Below are 8,016 nucleotides of genomic sequence, written 5' to 3' on the forward strand. Positions count from 1 at the left end.
CATTATTCTATAATATATTTTCATATTCAACACAGGGATGTCGGAGGACCTGTGGGCCAATCTCCCTGCAACCAAACCCCCACCCCACCATCCCCCAACCCTTTTTCTTCTCTTCCTCGACCTGTTTTCCCGCCGTGCACACGGGGGCAGACAAATCCAAACAAAGTGTGAGATATATGCAGGAAAATGACACTAGTGGGCCAGAGCCGAGACTATTTGTTTATGCTGAGCCTGTGCCTGACTGTTATGAGTTATAAAACAAACCAAGGAGAACAGAACAGCATTTCCTCTTGAGATTTAGGACAAGGAAACGTAAAACTGGGGACATAAAGACCCTGCAGAACATTTTAGCAGGATTGGAGGGGACAGTAACTCATATGTATGCAGTGCAATAGGGGAACTACTGTACCACTTCCTCCATATCTCTGAGCCTCGACTTATTCATAACCTCCCATACATGGACGGTATATTTTGGATACCTTATTAGTCAAATGGGGGGAATTCGGTTTCATCTTCATCCAATTGCTGGCTGCTCAGATGGTTATTCATTTAAGTTATTTATTCTCAAAATTACACTGAGTAATTAAACAAATTTTCAGTGTCGTCGAGTAATACAATATCATATAAAAAAAACATCTCAATACATCAGAAGATCAGGAAAAGGAAAACAAAAGGTATACATGTGAATTACATAGGTTACAAATAGAAGCTAAGACAAATTTCAAAACGATCTAAAAACAGTTACATATTGTGGGGATCTGTATGCTCATTGCTCACCAAGGTTTTAAAACGACTCAGGGGTACCAATGTGGTCAATTTTAATGTAGTTTGCAGGTCATTAACTTTAACTAAGAGTTAACTTTTGGTACCTTGAATTTGGGAAAATGACTTGATCTGGTGTGGTAGGGTTCAGATCGAGTCCCATTTCAGAAATGATGAGATGTATTTAGGACAATCTCCAAGCATGGCTTTATACAAGAACAGGTGCCAATGCAGTTGGCGTCTCTATGGCAGGGAGGACCATCCAACCTTGTTATATAAGATACAATGGGGAGTACCATAGCTATTACCCGTAATAAATCAAATCGATGAGTGATAAACAGAGTCTAGGGATTTAAGAGTGGATACTGCTGCATGTCTATAGATTATGTCCCCATAAAAGTTATGATCTTGTCCATTCGGTATAAGAGCAATTGTCCAAATCTTCACCAGTTTCAAACCTTTAACAGAGAAGTGTTAGGGACACTGCACAATTCCAATGATTTAAGAATAAAACATTCTTTTAAAATCCCTTCAACTGGATCCTGAAGGCCCTCAGTGAGATGGAGGCTGACAGTTTGGCTTGGTCCGCCCGGGTACAGGCATATGTTCCGACATACTAACAGTCCGACAGTCATTAGTCCGACACGCTACCCCTAACCCAACCCTAACCGCAAACACGACGCATCCTGGTTGACAATGCATGCGGACAAACTTGCTCTGCTAATTTGGCTCCAGAAATAAGTTATTTCTTTGGCTTAAAAAATAAATAAAAGTGAAAATCTTATGTCTGCCATGCAAGAACAACATTTTATTCACCATGGGTAGGATAAGTTCACTTTACTCAACGCTGCATTTCTCCAGCTTGTGGTAGACTACTCTGCACGGGAGATGTAAGTCACACAAAGTTTAACCAAAAGCCCAACAATGCCTCTCCGATTCCCTCCAGAAGGAGAACATTTGAACATTTTCCCTCAGGATATGACAAACTACCAAGAAATGAAGGTGGCGGTGATGTTTTGGTGTGGCGTCAAATGTTGTCAAAACCACTCAGCGCCATACTTCACCTGACCGATGTAATGGTCCTGCCAAGCTGCCGCAATGATCCATTACGAGCTGCTTTAAGTACCTCCACCCTCCCCCACGCCTATCTTATGCCTCTTCCTCCACCCTCCACATCTCCCTACTCCCTTCTCCTGCTATAACTCTCCCTCTCTCTTTTCTTTCATCACTCGCTCACCCTCCCTCCTTCCACGTACTCTCTCACACCTTGCGTCCCCCCACACACAGTCACACCCCACATGCCCGAAGGTCTCTCCATCTATGCCTCCATGTTTATTCTCCTCATCATCCCCCTTTATTCCATTCCGCCCCCCATCTCTCAAGCCCCCCCCTTCCCACGCCCCCACACCTCCACCCCATCGCTCTGTGTTCTGTCCTTTGAGACCCAACCTCTCCTGATGTTTGGATGTGTAGGACCCCATGCAGCTGGGAGAACTCTCTCTCTCTCTCTCTCTCTCTCTCTGTCTCTGTCTCTTTCTGTGTGTGTGTGCGTGCGCGTGCGTGCGTGCATGCGTGCGTGGGTGCATGTGCGTGGGTGAGCGCATGTGCGTGGGTGCGACCGTGCGTGCATATGTGTGCGTGTGTGTGCATGCATTTGTGTGTATGTGGAGGGAGGCGGGGAAACGTTTGTGCACATTCCTTCAGATTTTTTTGACGCTGCAGAGAGTGGCGTGGAATTTCCTAAGTGATCTGGTTTGCATTCCGTCTCCAGTCAGACCCATGGACTCTGTACTGGGAGACGTTATTAGAGAGTGCTTTGCTTTTATTTTTTTGCAATGGCTGGGCCCTGAACCGATTAGACCGAAACACAGGCACACATATCCCCACTGTATGTAATAAGATACAGCCATGGGACTGTTCAAAGACAACGTCTTAGTATAAACAGAAAGAGGGATAGATTGAAGGAATGAGTGAAAGAGAGAGTGACAGAAAGGGGGTGGGACGAGCGCCTAGGAGAGGGATGTTTTGATGTCCCTCGCCACTGATATGAAGGAGCACTCCAGGCCAATTACCTTCACGTCTAACGGTGCTCCTCAAAACTGTATAGCTCCGAACCAAGTAAACTTGAAAACCGGTGTCTGTGTATAGGGCACAACGTCGTTCCGCACAGACTAATTTGATCAAAACTCACCCAAGTTTGAAACGTTTTGCCTCTGTTTATTTTGGGTTGGCCTTGGTCTTCTGTATTTCACTTGAGCTGTCTCAGAGAGGGCAGTGCGGTCAGCAGCGGAGATGTCTGGGCCATGGTGAAGTCAGGGTGTGTCCGCCCATGGTCAGATGATGTACAGTAAGTAGACGAAGGCCTCCCGCCCGCATCGCAGCACTGGCGCTGAAAATAGACGGATGGATCTACAGAAGACGAACACTTTGAGGAATAATATGGTGAGGAGGAATAATATGGTGAGGTGGACAGCTCTGACATTTCCATTTTGAATGCTATGCCAAACGCGGCTGCTGACGACCTACAGTATAAAGCCTGGTAATGTACTAAATCTGACCAAAAGGTTTTGCCAAATCCAATATACACTCAATGGCACAAATCCCAGTATGACAGGGCTTTGTGGTCTAAATTGCTTTCACAGACTAGGCAGGGCATGGAGCCTTCTGGAGGGGCCAGGGGATTTCTTAAAGTGTGTGTGTGTCTGAGTATGTGTGTGCAGTCTCTGTGTGCATGTCTCTGTGTGCGTGTGCTTGCGCGCGCGTGCGTGTTTGTGTGTGTGTGTGTGTGTGTGTGTGTGTATGTGTTTGTGTGTGCATGTGATATGTGTGTGTGTGTGTGTGTGTGTGTGTGTGTGTGTGTGTGTGTATGTGTTTGTGTGTGCATGTGATATGTGCGTGCGTGCGTGCGTGCGTGTGTGCGTGCGTGCGTGCATCTATATCCGTGTGAAATACATAGATAGAATGTGTGTGTGTGTGTGTGTGTGTGTGTGTGTGTGTGTGTGTCCACACATTTTCGTGGGTACATCCTGTGCGTGACGTCACTGACATGTATGTGTGTTTTACTGTACGTTCTTGTACACGTGTGTGTGCGTGCGTGCGTGCGTGCGTGCGTGCGTGCGTGCGTGCGTGCGTGCGTGCGTGCGTGCGTGCGTGCTTGCGTGCGTGCGTGCGGTGGGGACATTTACAGGAACGCTGCAGGAAAGATGCGCCTGCAGGGGAGTAGAACGCTCATCACTAACCACGCTGGCTGAATCCATGGATCCGCAGTCAACCAAAAATCTCCCTGTTTCACATGGCAAAACAACAGCAATAGCCATTGCTGTTAAATTATCCACGATAAAGACACATAATTATTTTACACAGTCATCTCTATGTGAATGCGACAGAATCAATATTACCCCCCACACCCTGGCTGCAACGGTAACTCACACATGAATCAGCGTGAACTGAAGAAATTGATCTCACGGGACACTGCCTGCTGGACATAATCATAATCACCATTCCTTTCACTGTCAGCTGCTCTGTGTAGCCTTTTTTTTATTTTTATAATGAACGATCTCCTGCACTTTCCAGTTTATAATCACACAGAACAATGCTCATACAGACCAGGTGGCCAACACAAACAAACTCCGGATGTCAGCAACAACATTACTAAAGACATTTGGTCATTAGTCTTAGTTTATTAACATCAAAGCTTTAGGGTCCTTTTTCAGTCTGTCCTAATATGGAAAATGTTCTAAAGATGAATGCATGAACAGAGTTGTACTGGGTGAAAATGACATGCACACATGGTCAGCAGTGGTTTCTCACGTTTCTGGGTGCGGTGTGAAAGCTACCGTCCTGCGAGGTCTTCCACTCTGACTGTACAGGACATTACTTGCTTCAGAGGAATGTTAAGGCAGCACCGTATCGCTCCTTATAACTTCTACTGCTGTGTCAAATGTTAGAGAATGAAGGGAAATGGGTGGGAGCTTAAATACCCATGGCCTCGCTACTTAACTCCATCTACACTTAGTTTAACCCATTGGAACTTTTATTTTTGTTTCAAATCACATCTGGTTTAAACATTGAAATAATGAATGTGGTAAGAGGTAAATTAAGTGGTACTGACATCACACAGTTTATCCAGGAAATGGGCACGTAGCTATTGATAAATGACATTCCATTTTGTTGGCCCAGTTTGTGTTCGGCCCATTTCCACCCTTGTGTCTTTTCTCTGGGTCGACAGGGCCTCCCTGCTCATGAAGGAACAAGGAGGGAATTATTCTCCCAACAAGAGCCTCTCTCTGTTTGTTTGGATCAACTCTTCCCTAGAACGTAATCAAACATTATACCACAAGAGACAAAAACAAAATACCAAACGTTGATCTGGTTCACTGCCACACAAGTTAGTGACTTAATCTGTGTCACACACTGGTTCTGAACAAAAATATTTATTCCTGTCCTCCTACAAATGACATTAGTGCATGAATCAAAAATATCTCACCTCATGCACACACACTGCTGTGTGTGCATGAGGTGGCATTCCTGGAAATCAGAGGCCCTGAGGTGTGAATGTGTGGTGTCATGAGCACCTTGGTACTTAACTCTCCATACTCCTGTCTCATCAGTGTAGTAGGAGTTTGGACACGCACGCACGCACGCACGCACGCACGCACGCACGCACGCACGCACGCACGCACGCACGCACGCACGCACGCACACACACACACACACACACACACACACACACACACACACACACACACACACACACACACACACACACACACACATCATCACTCCCCATCAATGATGCAAACCAGACATGATAACACAAAGGGTAGAAGAAGACCTTTGTACAAAGTCACAGTCCCTCGTCAATACAATTCACCGATGTCATCCCAATGGTCTCTTGAGGACCCAGGCCTTACGAAGCAGCGTGCATGAAACAAATACTATTTGTTGGGGGCTTAGGGCTTTCTTTTGTCTCGCTTTGCGTATGCTAACAAGTTTCTCTTTCGATTGACCCGATGTCCATGGGCTGACCTGTGACCCGGCCGGTGTGCACTTTGATTTGTGCCAGTGATAATAAAACAATGCATAGCACATTAAAAACAATGGAATCAGACCTGCGGGTGAGGTCAGTCGCTGCTATAATGAAGATTACAGGATGGATAATTTCACGATTCTTGCCTCGTCCAAAGGTAATTGGACCCGTTCAGACGTGCTGTAGTAATAACATTGGTCTCCATCAGAAGTCTCTCAGGATGTATGTGTAGCTACAGTACCCAGTAACCTGTGCTGCTTCCATCATGTCTGGGAACCATTACAATCATACCTCCTGACATCTGGAATCTGGGATTTTCACATTTTTACTCTCTGAATTAACACACCAGAATCGGTCTATTTTCCATTCAGAGGCTCAAGGTATTTTTATACTCTGGACATTGGATCTTTTTTCCATTATTTTTCTCCACCTTTCTTGGTAAAACATTTTTAAAGAAAGGAAAGTTGTCCCCGGGAGCGAATTTCAAACTCCCATCTGGGATTAAATTAACAAGATTGAATGAGTTAATGTGGAAATGATTCCATGATAAAAAAAGAAAATATTCCTGTGTAGTTGAATCACGGTTGAATTGTTAATTTAATCGCGAGACCTTACACACTAGTGATTTCATGCCTTTTGCAGAATCGAGTTTCCTGTGACTACTCACATCCTATTACCAGAGAAATATGATCAAAGGGCAGAAAATGAAATGGAAAAGTTCAAAAGCAGAGTGAAACCAAAGCACAATGTCATTTCAACTGCAAGGTAATGTGCCTCAATGTTAGCCAGGTGACTCACATTTAGTCCACTCTGGCTCTGCTTATTGAGTCATCGCTGTCACTTCCCTCTACTGGAGGAGACCCAGGACCACTGTCCACTCCAATTTAACGCTCTGCACTGGATCCCAGTGCACCGAGCTGAGTGGAGAGAGATACTGGCAAGCCCATGAGTTTTCCATTAAGGTCATGGCGCTACAAACAGCCTGAGCAGTGTGAGCACGCAGGTCTGTGGAGGGAGGCCACTCGCAGTGAGGGTGGACAGTGTTATTTATGCTCTGTGTCCACTCTCCAGAGATGATGGGAGGTAAGGCAATGCTGAAGAGGACCCCTGTGAGCTGTCCAGCAGCTGCCTGACAGATGGGGGACCAGCAGTCTCCTGTAATCTGCCTGGAAAAGACATGAAGAAGCACCAGAAAATGGATACCAACGTGTTGCTCCCCCTCTCCCCAGGTCCTACATAAACATTATATAAACACTGAGTGCTAAACGCTGCGATGGGTTTCATAGATTCACCTCTAGGCCATAGCAAGGGTTAGGATGAATGAGTATTGGCAAAGGAAAGACATATAGGAATCCATTCATATTAAACATGCTTTCTCGAACCATGACTCTTAACACCGCCCCTATTTTTTATAATATCTATGCTAGTAACACCCTGAGTAAAGCCCACCAGAGGCTTCACTTCCTGCGTCTCTCAAAGAAGTTTGGTGTGACTGGAGGCGTTGGTTCACTTCTATAGAGAGTTACCTCCCATCTACACCACTCGCACCAAGCGTAGGATGCAGGTGGTGATTGCCGACCCCTCCCACCCTGCCAGCTCTCTTTTTGCACCCCTGCCCTCAGGTAAGAGACTTGTCTCTAAAGTGCAATACGCCCCGCTTTAAGAACAGCACTTATCCCGAGGCTGTTCGCCTCCTGAATGCTGACCCTCTTTTAACTCACACTTTACAGCGTGAAGCTGCTTTGTAAGAACGATGAACTGCGATTAATTGCTATTTATATAACATGAACGTTTTGCATTCTTCTTATTTATTGGTCCCTCTCATATGATGTTTTATGTGATGTGAATATGTGTCTATTTGTATGTCTGTTTGTAGAGCACTGAAACAAATTCCAATCAACTCTGTTGACACATGGCAATAAAGTATTGAATCTTAAATCTTATCTATAACAACTGTCATAATATTCAATGTTTTCGGTGGTTGAAAAAATGGCACATAGGCCTACTGAAATTTCATATGTGATTGCAAGTCTAATGCACATAAATATCAATGTAATGGATGAACATAACACCCTTTATGTGCATTTGAATCATCTCAAAGACCTGTGGAAATGACCCAAGAGCTGTGGGGGCTTGGTAAATCTTGTCATTTTATGGCCTTCAGCTATTGGTCTGTGGAACCGCAGTGACTTGTACAATAGTGGTTTAGGCCAGTAAAAGAGACT

The sequence above is a fragment of the Electrona antarctica genome (assembly GCF_951216825.1).
Source record: "Electrona antarctica genome assembly, chromosome: 1".
In the NCBI taxonomy this organism is placed as follows: Eukaryota; Metazoa; Chordata; class Actinopteri; order Myctophiformes; family Myctophidae; genus Electrona; species Electrona antarctica.